This window comes from Passer domesticus, chromosome 2, assembly GCF_036417665.1.
Source record: "Passer domesticus isolate bPasDom1 chromosome 2, bPasDom1.hap1, whole genome shotgun sequence".
NCBI classification, from domain to species: Eukaryota; Metazoa; Chordata; class Aves; order Passeriformes; family Passeridae; genus Passer; species Passer domesticus.
In genome coordinates this window covers 116,015,429-116,034,054 of record NC_087475.1, presented here as the reverse complement: position 1 = coordinate 116,034,054, position 18,626 = coordinate 116,015,429, and the positions used below count along the sequence as shown (strand labels likewise).

The following is an 18,626-nucleotide window of genomic DNA, read 5'->3' as shown; positions in this document are numbered from 1 at the left end:
ACTTTAGCTTGTCCAGAAGTTAAACACCTGGTTGTAGATCGTTTTTCAGCCTGTTCAGGGCTAAAATGAATCACTGTCAAGAGGTACATGCACCTCCGGCAGGTGATTCATCCCTTGCCAAGGTAAGTATGTGATACAGATGTGATGAAGTGCTGCTGAGAGGTTCCTGACTTTCCACAGGCTCTCAAGGGAGCCCAGAGAACTCATGTTCTCTAATTTTCAGTGCACCTTCAGATGTCTAAAGCTAGTGAGATGAATCTCTGCCAAACTGGCTTAAGAAAAGAACGGTAATAATATTAAATTGCACAGGGTAACTCTTTTCCTATGAAACCCAGAGGTAACAAGAAAATGTGATGTTCACCAAGGTTTGTCTTTTGCAATGACACTGGGCTCTGCAGGGAGCTGTTAAGCACCTCCAGTCTCAGGGTTTCCAGGATCATCAAACCCAAACGAGCCAGAAATTAGCACAACCTCAGAATCAAAATGATTCATCTATGCAATGTTCACAGTGGACAGTGGGATTAACGTAATAAAATCTCTATGATTGTTGAAATGAGAAATCTCTGTGTATTTCAGCCCCATTTGTTAATAATTCACACTCATTTAGAGCACTTTTATTCTACTTTTTTCTACTGTTCCATGCTTAAGCAGAATGTAAAGGCATGTTCTTATGATGAAAATTGGCTGAAATTAGACTAAGGGTATGATTTCCTACAGTTCATCAGAGTCAGGAAATGTGGAGTTAAGGTTGAAATGACATAGTTGATGCACTGTGTTCTGCTCTTGGGGGTGGTTCCCTGTTTGACCACAATGGCTGTAAAGAGAGAGAAATAGTGAAAATGAAAAATCAGTTACATATATTGAGAAAGTCCTCATTTGACTTTCAGATACCTGTTTTCTGTCCTGTTACTGTTACTCTCATTTGGAAACCATTAGTATTATTTTAATATGCTGTAAATTTTGGTACATATCCTTGAAATAAAATAAAAGAGTCATCTACATTGTCAGAGAATTCCCAAGCGCAGTCTACATGGAAGTTCAGATCAATTTGAACAAATATTATTAATGCAACAAACCAAGATTTATTGAACCCATGAAGCTGAAAAGACCTACTGCATTCTCCTGTGGTCTGTGGTGTCAAGCAGAGGTTAGATTTGTCCAACATTCTGCTGTCAAACATGCAGTCCAGCAGTATAATATAGAAGGAGATGGTTTTGTCACTGGAACAGAACCAAAATCTCTGTTTCTTCAGAGAGGACAGAGAGGACTGAGATTGAATTCCTGTGAAAGATAATGGTTGATTTTTGTGACATTTTGATGAAAAAGCTGGTTGATATTTTAAAAAATATTATTTTCATTTTGGAAAATGGTGTTTTATCTTGATTTGTTAATCATCTTTTGGAAAATGATGGAAAATGGAAAACTCCATAACTGTTTGACACAGCATATTTTCTCTAAATATTTTCATTTAGTTCTGAATTTTTTTAATGAAAGTTAAAAAATGGTTTGTCATTAAATAAAATGTTCCTTTAACAACAGTTGGAATGACTGCTACCATATATCTCCTCCTTTTCCTTCATTACATGGTGTAGTTTTTCTTTTCCCTGTAGCTCCTGGATTTCATAGCATTCTAGCATGGACACATCCCTTCACATCTACACTTTTTTGTGACAAAGCAACCAATCCTTGTGGTGAGTGAACCTTTTGAGCAGCTGACACCAACTTACAACCTGTCTTGTGTTTCCAGCAAACATAATCTGAGCAAGCCTCTTTGAAACTGCAGCATTTTATGACCTTAATAATTGAATCACATCCTTTAAGCTTGAAAGGATCTGGAGTTGATAAATCGGAAAGAACAAATTGCTCCACTGTTTCTGAAAGGACAGCAGGGCACAAGTATGAGACAAAATCCAAGCAATTCAGTTGGTACATTCACTTTCATATTGACAGGCCAGACCACACTCAGGCTGTTTGCTGACACCTAGAGTGGGAGGTTTGTGTGCCCTTTGCATCCTGCTCCTCAAGCCGGGTCCTCTGGGTGGTCTGCAGTGACCTGAGAGCATCCATCACCTCCCTGAGAGCTCAGCATCATTCCCCTCTACATCAGTTTTCTGCACCCCTTACTAACAGAACTATTTCCAATTCAAACTACAAAATAATTTGAACCATAAGCATAAACTGTCTGAATGTTTGCTCTTTAAGTGTAAAATCCTCATTCTTTATGTTTTTAGACCAAAGATGGTGGGGAGAAATGCTCTTTACAACAAAGTTTTTTACTTTCCATTTCCCTGTAGAGGCTTTTTATCAGTACAATCAATTTCCAATCTCTTCATGCTGGTTCTTGTCAACTGACAGGTGCTTGGAAACATTCTCTGTGCTCTTATTTGAAATGAAAGTGACACACCCATGAAACATCCATGACCAACTGGCTGCTGTGGGACGCAGGCTGACAGGGCTCCTTGTTTCCATTTCACCTCTCTGTAACACCAACCTGAATTTTGCTGATCACGCTCGGGGGTGGCAGTAAATCCTGTTAGCCAGGTGCTTTGGGAGTACTGCAGCCTTCAGCTCCTCATCCTCCTTCCCCCCTGCATGCACACGTGGCCCTGGCCAGGGACAAGGACACTGCAGCTGCACACTGAGGATTTGGCTTCTCTGGGTTTTCTCCTAACATCAACCTCTCTGAAAACAGCAAAAAAAGGCCAATGTTTGCCATCTCTTGGAAACCAATACTATTTTAACTGTTGCTTCTCTAATTGTACATGAAGTGAGGTGAACTGATGCCTTTCTGGATATATTGTTCCTCACAGGTGCTCAATGTTTATTAATTTTTTCATTCTTTGTTGACCCACCCAGAAGCCTTTTAGACAGCAAGAATAGGATGTATGTTAAGGAGAAAACACACCCAGACAGACACAGACATAGACACTGTTTTGGTGTCTGTGTTGAAAAAAGTAATGTTCTTTAGCCTTTTCATAGCTAAAAGAAACATCTTTGTTTCACTGGAGAGTTTTAGTTTCAGAGGACTTATCCATTTATTCAAATATTTACTATCTGTGGGTACCCTTTAATGCTTTTTTGTATTTTATTTTCAGTCTGATCTTAAGATCTGAGTCATAAAGATTATATAAAAGGTAGGAATGACAAAATTGATTAATGTCAAAGTCCAGTTATAAAAGGATGAACTTCCATGAGAGGAACAAGATACACATTATTTTGTGGATTTCTCCAGTTTATTTGATTTGGATATCTGATATCTAATAAATCTACTTTTGTTACTTTTTTTTTCCATACAAGCAGATGAGAAATGTTACAGTAATCCTTCCTCAAGTGTATCTAGGCTTCTGTTCACAAGCAACACTGAAAGCAGGATTTCAGAAGCTATAGCCATGGAAGATTCATTCTGTCACACCAATGTTGAAGTATTTTTCCTGATTCTAATTGTAATTAATTAACTTCTTCCAGAAGAGAGTCCAAAGTCATGTGACTAGATGTTTTCTATTTTCTTTTTTATCTTTTTTTTTTTTAATGTAAGCTTGACCAAAGTGAACGTCAAAAAATATAAGTAGTAATAACCAATCTTATGCTTTTGCAACCACACTTCTGATTTTTGGTTGCTAAAGAAGAGCAAGAAGGGAAGTTAACTGAAGGCCAACTATAATATCATCTAATCAAAACTAATCTTGCAGACCTGGCACAGTCTGGATTTGGGCCAGAACACAAAAAATAAAAAGCTTTACTGGCAGTGATAGATGACCTCAGCTGTCGGTGTGCAGAGGGCAGACATTTCCTCTCATCATTTTTGATTTCTTGAAATATTTCTTTCTGAAGGCCATTAGATAATGCCATTTCACCTGAGAGGAGTGGTAGGGCCTCTGACTACAGCAGAAAATAGATGAAAACCTATGGAGAATGTAAAATTTAAGAAGTAGTGAAGGGCAACCAAGTCTACATTATTGGCCTTTTGTTGTCTGAGTCTTAGAAAGTGATCTTTTTTTCATTATTTGGATGGGAACTGTCCAAGGATGAATGGAAATCCATCACCATGACTGAGATAATTCTGAGTGAGTCAAGAGAAAGATTCAGAAGAGTTTTTAAAAATGTTGAAATTTGTTTTTTTATAGAAACAGCTTCATATTCACAGTGGGTACTAAGGCTGCATAGCATTATATATGAATAATACTTTCTCTCATTTTAAATTGTTTCAGACATGCAGCACCATTCTGAAACAGTTTAGACTAAATTATTTATTGATTTAATTAATTAATTTTGTGTGGTCTAAAGCTATGAAAAATTTATAAGAAACCCCCAGTACTGCATGAAACTGTGACCAATGTGGAATATTTTAGTGTTTCTTCTCAATACCTGATGTTGTGTTGCTTCCCACAAATACAACATGCAAAATCTGTCAGAATTCTATGAGCTGTCTGTGATGTGACAGGTTCCTCTCACAAGAGCATGTCCTACAAAAAGAGTGAGAATCCACCTTTTCAGGATGCAAAATTCTTCTGGAGGGCCAGCTCAGTCCTGTGGACTGAACTTCTTCAGGGCCATAAACATCCTCATCATCTTCAGCAAAACTGAATTTTAACATAAGAATAAGAATATAATACAATAAATAAGAATCAGAATAAGAATAAGAATAAGAATAAGAACAAGAACAAGAATATAAGAAACTGACAAGGACATGACAAGAAAGAATTCCATCACTGAATATCATATTGAAAATACAGACATAAAGAAGAATCTTGTGGTTTTGATCACCAGTTTTTAACTTCCTAATGTATATTTAACCAATGTTCTAGATAGGGATTCACTTCTCTCACAGTACCTCATTCCTTCCTTTTAAAATAAGTGCTAGAAAGATGAGACAAGATTTTTATTTTTTTCAACCCAAAGTTAAAATAACTGCAGAATATTTGAACTGAAGTACAAAATGCTGGCTGAGCTGGAAAAGCTATTAATTTGTTTGCCATAATGGCTGGACAAATCTTTGATGAAGCCAATGAACTGACTTCTGAGGTGAATTTGGACCATTTCCACTTTTTTTTTTTTTTTGGATGCAAAATAATGTGTGCTTTCAAATCTGACGAGGAGTTAATAGCAGATACTTAAGGTCTTGGCAGTGGATTGGTATTGTTTTCTTACTAAGAGGTTTTGTGCAATGGTTGATCTCATTCAGGAAGGCTTTTCCCAGCTCTTAGAAACAACGGAAATCCATGAAATTATAAAGAATAAAATTTATCATTACTGTATTAAGGATGTGTTAAAGTGCAGGGCCAATTAAATATGTTTGAATAGGAGCAACTGCAGCTTGAAAGAGCAATTTGATATTTTCGACTCCAGATGATGGCGATTTATACATTTAAATTGGAGTGGTTTTAATATTTAACTGTATAACTCTATGTAGCCTCAAAGCTTTGCCTTTTAACATAAAATATATTAAAGAAAGAGCATATTTTCTTGTGCTGTAACTACTTAAATAAGCCTGGAGAAGAGAAGGCTCTGGGGAGACCTTGTAGCAGCCTTCCACTTCCTGAAGGGAGCCCACAAGAAAGATGGAGAGAGGATATTTACAAGTGCCTGGAGTGACAGGATGAGGGAGAATGGCTCCAAACTGACAAAGAGTAGGTTTAGACTGTATATTAGGAAAAATTCTTTCCTGTGGGGGTGGTGAGGCACAGGCACAGGTTGCTCAGAGCAGCTGAGACTGCCCCATCCCTGGAAGTGTTCAAGGCCAGGCTGGATTGGGCTCTGAGCAAGATGGGATAGTGGGAGGTGTCCCTGCCCGTGGCAGGGGGGCTGTTACAAGATGATGTTTAAAGGTTTCCTCCAGCCCATTCTATTTTAGGATTCTATGAGTCACATTGAGAGAAGGCACATGATTCATGAAGTCAGAGTGCCAGGTTCAATAACTACTGAATCACAGCTGGAGCCATATTTATATACACGTATGTGTGTGTGTATATATATATATATATGTATATGTATCCCAACCAAAAGAAAAAGCAAACAAAAAACCAAAAGGAAAGAGGAAAACAGCCTGAAAATGGCTGAAAATATACATTTTTTTATTAGACCTCACAGGCTTTGTTGTGCAAAGATATTCACCTTGGATATGCCTTAATTGCAGTTTTAGTATGAACTTCTTCTGTATGCTGCTGATCAACAACTGGAACAGTGAGAAATAGTCTTCAAATAATTCTAAAAGTCACTACAATATTTCAATTCAGGAAAAATTCCTATATGGCTGAAAACAGGAACTGATGTTACTTACAATATTGAAATGACTTTTTTCTTAATTTCATTTTTTTTTCTTATTATTTTTCTTAGCTGTACTGCATCAATGCAACCTGAGATTTCTATTAATTTTCTGAGATGTTTTGATGGCAATGCAAGGTTCATTTTAGGTTGGTATGAAAAAATATTAATAATTTCAGTAGAATATTCTGAACATAAAATAATATCTCATGTAGAAAACTGTGCTTTAGTGAGATGACCATGCTCTTAATTAATTACAATTTTTAACTTTTAACTTTTTATAAAGAATTAAATTTTTGCCCACACTTTTTAATACTTTTTTGATCAGTGATAGACATATTTTTAGTCTTCTCCTCATGTATTGAAAAGAAGTATTACATGGAAAAAATTACAGTATAACACATTCTTGAAAATGGAAATGATAAGCATTAAAAATTTATCAGAGCTGTAACAAATGGTAGTGGTGCCCCATAGCCAGTGGTTGGATGGGTAAGGCAAGAAGCATAATCAAAACTGAAGTGTATTTAATCTCTGCTGCTAATCACTGCACATCTTTAGCCTGTTTTCATCAAACTAATTGATGGCAAATGGAGCAGATGCATGATGAGATTATATCCACAATTTATGGCACAGTTATAAGAAAATATGACTCTTTTTTTATTTTTCATTACAAGTATTGGAAATTTAGAAAATGCACTGGGTTGGAATTGAAGCAATCTCTCCTGCTTGTCTAATGCATTGCAGATTTTTCTTATTATTAGTCTAAGCACTTAATTTATCATGACCCATTTCAGAAAAAAAATTAAAATAGTTTTGTTTGATGTATTTTATAATTAAATCCTTGGCATTGACACTTCTTATGTTTGTTTCCAGGCTATGATTACACATTTAGCATATCTGAGTTACAATAACTAGAGCAGAAACAGCAGATCTGGAATATTGCTCATGCTGCAGTAAGAAAGAGAAATTATGCAAAGAAGAACTATACAGAGATGTGATAATGTCCACTACATTCATTATAATACCCTTGTTCCAACATCTGAAATAGTGACAATACCTTTAACATTTTACATTTCTCATGAAAACAAGTTCTTTTCAGGCAATGCCTTCAGAGTTTTTGAGCCTTTAAAGGGAAATGTATCTGCTGCATGTCCATAGCAACCAGCTCCAAACAAAACACTGAAAAGGACAAAATTTTACTTCTGTAACATCAGGGGATGGATTTGTGAACAAATACAGCCTCAGGGGAGATGGGGAATGTTAGAGCAGGAATATCTGAGATGAAAACTTGTGAGGGATCAGCAGCCCACAGGGGGAAATACTTGAGCAGGAACAGACAAAGCAATTCCAGAAGAAGGAGCTCCCGTCAGGAATGATACAGCCTAGGGAAGATGGAGACATAAACAAGCATAAGAAACTGGCCAGAGAGTAATTTTTTGGTGAGGATGAGGGAGAAGGGAGTAGAGGAACAGTACTGCTGGGAGCTTGGGTATGGCAGCAGAATCCAGGAGCGATGGTGCATGAGGAGCTGAGATGAGCAAGAATGTGTGGGGAAAGGAACACAGGCTGAACTGGCTGTGCTAAACCTGTCTGAAATTATGGTTTGGACCACAAGCAGGGCTGGAAGACTGAGGCTACAGGGAAAAAAAAAATTAGTATTAAGCCAAACAGATTTGAAACACAGAGTTATGTAAGGGGCGGAATTAGGAGAGTGGCGACCTGAAAGGGAAAATAAAGAAGCGATCAAGTCCAGGGAGGCGGAAACTTGGTAAAGCAGGTCTGTTAACTACAAAAACAGATTTATCAGAAAACTAAATATGTGCTCTTCTTCCATATGACATATATCCTTCACTTTTCTTTAAGCTAACTTTATTTTAGCACATTTCCTAACTGACAACAGGCAGAGATACAGAGATACGATATCCCCATATCTCAGCAACTTTCAGATCCCAGGGAGTATCACTAAAACCCTCTGTTGAGGTAAATGGTTACTCACAGGATAAACTGACTGCCACTGAGTCTTACTCTACTGTCTCGAGTGGCATAAATCTGTGCATGAGAAGGTTTTTGCTTAGTACGCAGGTATTAAAGTGCTGCTCAAAAGGGGAATTTGTTTTAAATTTGCCATTAATAACAAGCTGCTGCTCTCACACACTTGCACATACTCTACATTGCAGAGAAGTTTGAATCTTACAAATTAATCTCCAAAAACATATGTAAACTTCAGCCCTGAGATTTCCATGATATATAAAAACCCTCTAGAAGGTGACTATACTGAGGCAAAAATACTTGGCATATCTCTGTTCAATTTCAACTGAAATGGCTAGAACTATTAATCAAAAAAAAACTTCACTGTTTATTGATTGAGGTGTATTAATAGCCACTTGCCTGAAAGACAGACAAAGTCTAGATTGAAAATATAGCATATTGCAGTTTTAATAAGGTTACACTCACTAGTGATTTCACATTTTTCCCCTTCTCCATGGAACCTGTCAGCTTCTGCTCTCAAAGCTCTTATCCTTTCACACATTGTTATCTTTATAAAGGGGATAAGACAATATATAAAATCCACTTTAGCAAAGGTCTCCCTTCATCCAGCATTACTGCTGAGATCCTTACACTGGCAGCAGTTTACCAAAGCACAGGCAAAAATCAATTTTAATTAGTATTTTTGGCTTTAATGAAAAGTGATTACAGAACTGGCATTTTAGTTAATACTGTTGAGATTTATAGTGGGCTGATGCTAATTAATTTTCTGTTGAATTGCTGTGGGCAATGAATAACTGCAATAAAATGGCAGACTTGCTGATAGCAAAACTATATCAGCACTTCAGAGCTTCTTAACAAAAGGGAGCTTAATGGGTTGCAGGTATAATTTACATTACTTCTCATAAACTGCACATTATTGCTTCTTTGTAAAAGTGTTATGAAGAGCCAATTTTATGTATTTTATAATGAGAGCAATGTCTTTTCCGACAATTTGGTGTCAGCATATGCAAGCCTTCTGTAGGGTGTGATAATAGTTTAAGAACCTCTGGATAGGAAAGATTTTATCAAGTCCCTTTAATACTTTAATACTTTCCTGTTATATATTGTTGCTATTCTGCCATTAATTTTAGTGTTTTTCTCTGTAGAAAGGTACAATTGAATAAGGTGCTTGCCTTTAGGCTTTGAGCAATGTCAGAAGGACTACAATTTACTGTGGGCTTGAACAGTGCCTAGTTCTGGAGGGAACTGATTCCACTTCAAGCCTCCAGGTGCTATCCTAAAGCCTACTGCTTTGGGAGTGTTGGACTTCAGCTAATTTTTTTCCAAACCACAGTAGAAGCATCACATCCTCTCCAACTTCAGAGCAGTCATTATTTGTGACATGCACACACCCCCACCCTGAGTCAGGAGACAGCTCTTCAGACACCCTGCATCAAATTCCAGCTGCCCAGAGGAGCTCACGTGCAAACCCAGAAACCCTGTGTGTTTTCCCTGGAGCTGGAGCCGTGGAGGCAGTCCTGTGGGATGAGCAAATGCTGATGGAGCATTCGTGTGACTGACCCCCAGGAGGGGCTGAGCCATGGTGGGGTGGCAATCTAATGGGGAATGCATCTGCTTGTAGGTGCAGGACAAAATAATTGCTCAGGAAGGAAGGGATGGTTTTTACTCTAGACTTTATGGAGATATTATGATGCAGGTATTTGTCCCTGGTGAAGGAAATGCTGCCAAAAGTATTAAGAAAGTAATAAGTTCCTCCAATAGTGAAAGCAGGTGGAAACCCTTTTGTTTTCCTGGTCAAAAACACAGGCAAATCCCTCTTTTGGGTTTATACTAGCATCAAGCTTTTTCTGATAAGTATGAGGAATGGAAACTTTCATAATTTCAAACAAAATCCAAAATTCTCATTCGAACTTTTTGGCTCTAGTGTCCAAGACCTTACAAAATGCACTCAGAAAGGAACGTTTCAGAGGTAAATCATGGGAATTGCCACCAAAGAGAGAGAATTAGTGTCCCACCTTCAAAGGCAGGTCCAGCTGGAAAGGCCTGTCCCAGACACCATTTAACCCTTCTAACACATATGAAGGAATATAATGAAATTGCATCATATACTGCTTACCAAAAACTGTTTCAGACAGGAACACTGGACATTTTTTATGTCTAACAGAACTAGCAAAAGTGGTTGCATCTTGTCTAAGGTAGGTAGCTGTTTATTAGTGATATTTAAAGTTTTAATAAAACAACATAGCATCTACTTATTATACTTATAAGAACATCCTAAACATATTTCCTTATTCTTTGTTGTAAGTATTAGAAAAAATAAAACAATACAAGCAAAAATGTCTTCTAAAGCTATAAGGTGTAGCTTTATGTATTGTGTTACATGTGATGGTAAAATCTTGGAGAGCATAAGAATACTAAATATTGACTTCTAATAGAATTAAGAAGGTACCTAAACATATTGGAAAATCTTTCTGCAAGCCCTAGATTTGAAGCAGAAGCAGATGAGATATGCCTTATATGCAGTTTTTTACAGTGATGACTGGTTTTATTCTGGTATAATAAGGAAATGACATTTATGTGATTACTCTATGTGTGCAGGCATATGTGTGCCTATTACTACTCTCTTTTTAAATATCTTCAGAATCTCCTGTCCAATTTTGATCAAATATGACAGACAAGAAGATATTAAGCTATTAAGTTCCTACAAGTGGCCGAATAGGGGCAAGAGATGCTCCTTGTCTACAATCAGTAACCCTGCTGAGGAAAAGGCTTAGGCATGAGCTCACCCTTCAACAGGCATCACAGCACCGTAGCGGAGAGACTTCGAGATAAAAACCCATCAGGCATCATTAGTTTTAATGCTCACAGGATGACTTGGTTCTCCCCTCCTCCCTGCCTGCCCAAATACGTGAAAATCTGCTGTGGGCTGTTTTCTGCTTTGTTTAAATAATATCCATTTGCAGGCCAGATGACACATTAGGCGCTACATTAGTCTCCAAGGCTGCCACTATAATCTTGAGGGACAGATTGTTGCTTGCTCAGGATGGATGCACAAGTGGAGAAAGGTTGTGTATGCCACTCTTCCAGTATGTCCCTTGCTACAGAGAGGTGGCAAAACAGCTTTTATTTGGTCATGCAAAGCTGCTCATTGCTAGCATACCCAAGGCAAAAAAATAAAAAAAAAGAAGGAAGAAGCTAGATCCAACACCCATAACTGACTTACATTCAGATTATTCACATTATTAAACTGGCGTGAAATGAAACAGTTTTATCTTTCATCTAAACAGTGCCATCAATGCATTTGTTTTCAGCAGAAGAGAATCCTGCAGTAGCACAAAATGCAAATGGTCTAAAGGTTGTAGTGGTACTTGTGGGGATGCTCAGTCACCTTTTTCACAGGAAAAAACCAAACATTCACTAGTGTATTAGTGGGCTTTTGTTGAGAGGTATAGTCTCTAAAAAAGGTGCAAAAACTGGAATCTCCCTTAGAGACTGAGCAACAAGCAACTCAAAGTAGTCAAATTGTCGCATAAACCTGAAAATGAAAGACCCAGCCCATGGTAACATTGTCACTTGAAGCTGTATATTAGATTTGATTAACATCCACTACATCACTAACAAGCTTTCTAAGTACTGAAGTGACTTTCATATGGTAGGAGATAGAACAAAGCTGGTGTGCTTAATGGTTTAGATTGAAATCCATTACCTCATGCATTATTCCAGAAACTACAGGCTGTCAGTCTCCCACTGGCCTGATAAAGTTTTGCAGGAGATTATTCTGGGAAGTACTGAAAAACACCTGTAATACAACACAGCCCTTGGTCACAGCCGGCACAGCTTCACGAGGGGGAAGTCCTGCTTATCAAGCCTGGTTTCCTTTTGTGGCAAGGTAACCACCCGGCTGACCAAGGGAAGACAGTTAATGTGATCTTTCTGGGTTTCAGTAAAGTTTTGACTCTCTCCCAGGATCCTTCTGGGTAAAATCCCAGAGCTGGATAAACTCAGCATGGGACGGGTGGGAAATGGCTCACAGGTTGGGCACACAGGGTTACAGTGACTGAGGGGACATCAGACTGGCGACCTGTCACTGGTGGAATTCTATCCTCAGCCCTGTGCTCTTCAACATCATCATAAATGACCTGGTCACAGAACTGGAAGGGATACTGTGCAAGTTTACAGATGATACAAAACTGTGAGGAGCTGTTGACTCTGTCCAAGGCAGAGAGGCCCTGAAAAAAGATCTTGACAAATTAGAGAGAAGGGCAATCACCAGCCATGTGAAGTTCAACAAGTGAAAGTGCCAGATTCTGCATTTGGGACAGGGCAATCCTGGTTGTGTGCACAGTCTGGGGAACGAGTGTCTGAAGAGCAGCACCATGGAAGGGGACCTGGGGGCCTTTCCTGGCCTATGGAAAGCTGAATGTGAGCCAGCAGTGCCCTGGCAGCCAGGAGGGCCAGGCGTGTCCTGGGGGCATCAGGGACAGCACCTCCAGCCAGGCAAGGGAGGGCATTGTCCTGCTTTGCTCTGCACTGGGGCAGCCTCACCTCGAGTGCTGGTGAAAGATATTAAACTGTTAGAGAGTGTCAAAGGAGGGTCACAGGATGATGAAGGGCCTTGAGGGGAACCCATATGAGGAGCAGCTGAGGGCACTTGGTCTGTTCTGCCTGAGCAAAAGCAGACTGAGGGGAGACCTCTTCAGCTAGAACTTCCTTGTGAGGGGAAGAGGAAGGCACCAGTCTCTGTTGACGAGTGGTGAAACTGAGGGAATAGCCTGAAATTGTGTCAGGGGAGGTTTAGTTTGGATATCAGGAAAAGGTTCCTCACCCAGAGGGTGGTTGGGCACTGGAACAGGCTCTCAGGAAAGTGGCCACAGCATCACACCTGAGACAGTTCAAGAAGTATTTGAACAACACTCTCAGGTACACCATGAACACCATGTACATGGTGTCATTCTTGTCCTGTGCAGGACTGAGAGTTGGATTCAATGATCTTTGTAAGCCTCTTCCAACTCAACATATTCTATGACTTTGTAATCTAGAGTTCCAGACATGCATCATCCAGGAAACGATTTAGGTTTCCAAAATCTTTTTATTCTCTGGTAGGTATTGGTCCTCTAGCAAACACATTGTTCTTGTTTTGGCTGGGATAGGGTTAATTTTCTTCATATTGACTGGTATGGGTCTATGTTTTTGATTTGTGCTGGAACAGTGTTGGTAACACAGGGATATTTTCATTTTCACTGAGCAGTGCTTGCACAGCACAGAGCCATTTTCTGCCTCTCATAGCACCCCAGCAGCAAGGATTTTTGACAGCTGACCCCAGCTGACCAAAGGGATATTCCACATCCCATGGTGACGTGCTCAACATACAAATATGGGGGAAGAAGGGACTGGTTTAGTCATGATGGAGCCCTGCTCTCCTGGAGGTGGCAGAACACCTGCCAATCCATTGGAAGTGGTGAAGGGATTCCTTGTTTTGTTTTGCATTTTTAAAGTCCAAAGATAACAAATGTTTGACTTCTTTTGGGCAGTTTTCCACTTGGTCAGCAAACAGTTTAATGTGTCTAACACCCCCAAGAAATCAGATTCTGTGGAGCAGCTCTCAATCAAACCCTAAGTAGTCACTAGGATGGAATTCACAGCAGGCTCAAAACCATCCTCTCCACACCTCCGTGAAAGAGACTGGAGAGGAAAGTAGCTACTGGGTCACCTCATACAAAGCTGTTGAGGTTTCCAGCTGCTTTACAGCAGGCTCCATCTGAAGAGACTTTAAATTTGACTCCTTAAAGATGTTGATTTTAAACACAACTTTGTGTTTGGCCCATACAAGAGGTTGTTCCCACTGCGACAAGTCCACAATTTAAAAAGAGAACTCTGACAAGCCATGCCTCTCTGTGGTTTTCTAATTGCTCTTTAACCATCCTCCTCCTGTGGTGGCATTTTCCTGGCTCTTAAAAACAATATTATGTTCTAATATATTTCCTGCCTGAGAAAATGCCACCCCACTTGCCAGTTTTGCTGCCCTCCAGCTGGCCACATTTCTCCACGCCTGTCACTGTCGACTGTTGTGCAGGAACGGCCGGATTTGAAGAGGAGGGAGAACCATTTGGCATTAGCTTCCACTCCAACTCCCCATTTTCCTGATGAGCAGGTCTGTGAGAGCAGCCTTTTGCTCCCCTCTAACGTGCAGCACATAAAGGACCACAAGACTCAGAAGACAGAGATGGAAAAAAGCCTTGGCAATGGGATTTCATTAAGCACATGCCCGAACTGAAACTGGTGAGCATTGGAGCACCTTTTTCTGGGCTTTTGGAGCCTTGGCCTGGCGAGTTCTTTCTCACTTCTCTAGGGTTTCACAACCCCTAACTTAGTGCCTTCCCTGAAGTCCTGAGTGAACCATTTTTTAGAAACTAAATGGTGGCTCTGGAGTTGAACCCTGGAGTTGTACAAAGAGGAAAACTCCTTCACTCTCTACTTTGCATTCAGCACGATGATTTCTCATACACAATCCTTTGTTTATAGCCCTTCAGCTAATTCTTGACCCACATGATTCTGTTCCTATCTAAGGCAATTAAAATAATTCTTAAAACAGGGTATCATGACACACTGATTAAATGCTTGTCTTCAGCTGAAAAAGCCACACTTTGCCTTCCCTACTAATTTCATAATTCTGGCAAAGAAAGCAATCAAGATTTCCTGGCAAGATTGAAGCTTTACAGATTGACATGAATGTTTCCAGCAGTACTGTTATCCTGTTACATATAGGGCCAACCTGAATCCAATATAAATGTTTTGCATGGATAGCCTGTAGCTGTGCAAAACACACTGGGGTGCCTCAGGAGAGGAACCAACCCTCAAGTGGAAATGCTCACTTCTAAGTGGTTGCAGATGGGAGTTTCACCATGTGCCATCTGCACAAGTTGGATGATGCACTGGAGGATGAAAAGGTTGAACCTAATCTTCCAGCCATGCTGTATCTCTGGCTCACCTGTCTCAGAGAAAGAACCAGCAGTGCCCATGGCTCTTGCAGGTGTCAGAAACTGCTGTTCAGTGGAGAGGCAACATCTCCACTGGCAAGGACCAAAAGTGACACCAATTCACTAACTACAGGGGGACAGAAAATGTCCTTTCTCTTCAGGAACTGGACAAGAATCCAAGATCATTAATGAAATGTGTAAAAATATCACTACACCCAAGAAACCTTTTTTTCACCTCTCCTTGGCCCACAGCAGATGGCCAGGCACTGTTGCTCGAAGCAGTGGTCTGGCTGGTACCAGACCCAAATGTGCTTCCTCCCCAGGCTGACACCATGAAATGTTGGTGTTGGGTGCCAGCAGCATTTAGAAACACATAGCTTGGTGCAGTGCCACTGGAATATTTGGCCTCCATGCTGGTCTTATGCACTGAGGTCATGTTGTTGCTGAATCTTCATGCTGCCATCAAAGCTATATCACTGTCCATTTCTGAGTCTGAATTATACAAATGTTTTATGTATTTTCTACAATCCTGCCCCATATATGTCAATTCTGTCCTGCAAACTTTAGTTCACTGACCTCCACTTGCACCAATTCAATTTTTAAATTGATCTATTAATCACATCTGTCACATTCATATTTTCTGAAAAATCCCTTCGCCCAGGATTTTTCTGCTGGGAAGATGAGAAGCCTCAGAGAAAAAAGAAAACAACAATAATCTCATTTGCTTCTCCTGTGTTTTGCTCATTTGGAATGTGGTTGGAGATTGTTTACCAACAGGTGATTGTTTCATTGGATTCTGGTGTGCGTTGTTTTTACTCTTTGGCCAATCAGGGCCAAGCTGTGTCTGGACTCTGGAGAGAGTCACGAGTTTTTATTATTATCTTTTAGCCTTCTGTAAGTATCCTTTCTGTATTCTTTAGTATAGTATAGTATGGTATAGTATAGTATTTTGTAATAAAATACAGTGTCTTAAAACAATAAATTAGCCTTCTGAGAACATGGAGTCAGATTCATCATTCCTGCCCTCATTGGGACACCTCACAAATACAGTACACATCAGGTCATGGAAGTGAATTTCACCTAAAACCAAAATACAACCAGCATGTTGGAACATGCCAAGTAAAGTATTAATAGTGCAATCAGCTTCTAAGTCTGTACACTACCCAGTCTCTGCTATTTATCTGATTCCAGCATCTGGAAGAAAATATTATTTACCTTAATGACTTAACTTGTCTTTAAATATATTACTAATTATAGTAAGAAACAGTAGATCATGAACACATCTCAAATAACTTTGAAATGCAAAAAAAAAAGTAAGGGCTATATTTATAAGTCGTCCAAAATGAAGCAGTTGTTTATAATTCTTCCAAATTTGGTGTTTGCATTATATTTCTATACAAAACATGACCCAGGCTTGAACTATGCAAAATACCTAACGAGAGCTCCCTTAAATTTTTATTTATAAACTTAAAAGGGATGAAAACCAAATTCTTAGCTTTGAAGATCTTCAAGCTTTGCTGAATTTCCAACTGAGATTTAAATTTTGCAGCATTATACAAAATTAAAAGAGAAAGTAGTCAGCTAGTGACCTGCTCTGCTTCATATATTTAACTTCATATTCACCTCAGAAAGAAAATTTAATTCATTTATATAGATATATATATTTATAGTAGTGAAGATGGCAGAATCCCTTGTATTTCCATGACATATGGAAGTAATTTCATTAATTAAAAATTAAGGTCATGTTTTAAAGTGCATTTCCACCCTCAGCAGGACTAAATGGCCATTGTTCAATTTTTGGCAGTAAAACTGGTTTTATAGAGGAAAAGAGGTTTTTCAGTGCAAATGACCCTTTCTGCCCACAACAGTGCAATGAAACTGCCTAAATACAATTATTCATGGACTTCTGGCAGCAGAAAAAAATGTGGACATAAAAGTGAGGGGGATTTATTAATCCTAACCCCAACATTTTAAACTGCTAGAGGGTGTTTGATATCAGAAAATGCTGACTTTTAAGCAATATCAGGCAAATGTTACAGAGTGAACATCAAACTAGCTCACAAGACAGCGCAGGTCCTGGCGGAGCAGTGTCTCATGACAAAGCAGCACAGCTCTCTGCCTTCTCCACAACAAAACTAAAATCTAGCGGGTCCATCCATCACCTCTGGGTGTGTGTGGATGGGCAATCAGCCACTGTGCTGCTTTTCTCCTGCTTGGCTCAGGAACAGGGCTCTCAGGTGCCTCCAGACTGCTGCTTTTCCCAAGCAGATCCACAAAGCTGCTCATTTTCCCTGTGCAACTGCTGCTTTATGCAGGCTCTAAATATGCAGATCTGTAGCTCCCCTCTGTGAGATTTTTCTAGCCCTTCCAAAGAAAATACTTTTCACTCCTCTCTTTCTCTTTGTCCCACGTGGTCTGTACTCCCGCTTTATCACTTACTGACCCTATGGAGATAAGAGATAAGCAGAGATGACAGGTATTTTTGCTTAGCACTTTTCTTCCCTTCCTCACTCCCTCTTGCCTCTCCTTTCTTCCATGTACAAGGTGAGAGTCTAGACCTGCTGAAATTCATTGTACTCTGAAGTTCACTGAACTTGGGATTTTACTCTCATGGAAATCAACAGAGCCAAGCTGCCTTTCTAGAAAAATCTGCCTGTGATGCACCTACTGTTATTAGCTATTTCTGACAAACATTACATTTATCACAAAATCCCTGCACAAGAACATGATTTACATAAAAATGGGCAAACCTGAAATACAAATTAACCTTCAATATCATATCAACCATCAATAAAGCCTGAAAATTTTTCATAGTCTATTGGCAAAATTCAATTTTAGTTTTAGTGTGTTTGTCATGATTTCAAATTTTCTCTCCATGCACCATGCCTGTTTGAATGTATTTCTAATTCTGTCTCTAAAATGTTGGGAGATAGTCTCCAGAACCAGCTGAATTGTATATATTTAAATAATAATTTTAAATAGTAAATTGTTTGATAAATAGAAAGGGCAATCTACAATATGGACAAGATAAGTTTCAGCACACTCTCCTTCACTGAAAATGGAAAACTACTTGGATGCGTCAGCACCAGGGTCACATATTTGGAAATTTGTACAAGCGACTGAGATAAAGAAGGCATTTATGGACTCTGCCTGCCCTGAGTGTACTGTGAGAAGCCCACTACTACCTGTGCAGATGCTTATCACTGATGTGAGTGTGAATCATCCTATCTGAAACACCAGATCTCTCCATACAAGAATTGAGGCTCCCAGAGAGCTGTTCAGTGTAATCCAGGCTTGCACTGCAATAATTAATGAGCCAAAACCTCTCTTGGTTTCCAATTTCTTTGCTTTGAACCCAGCAAAATTCTTAGGGTCTGATTTTGCCTGTGTTAATCTGAC

The 18,626-nt window shown here is 39.3% G+C and overlaps 1 long non-coding RNA gene across 1 annotated transcript in view; it reads right to left on the bottom strand.

Moving 5' to 3' along the window:
* Positions 1-2,407: 2,407 nt before the first annotated feature.
* LOC135295618 (uncharacterized) overlaps positions 2,408-18,626 on the bottom strand; it is a 39,018-nt gene continuing 22,799 nt past the window's right edge. Inside the window, exon 3 of the long non-coding RNA XR_010357747.1 lies at positions 2,408-2,682. This is a non-coding gene — a long non-coding RNA (uncharacterized LOC135295618). The remainder of the gene's footprint in view (positions 2,683-18,626) is intronic.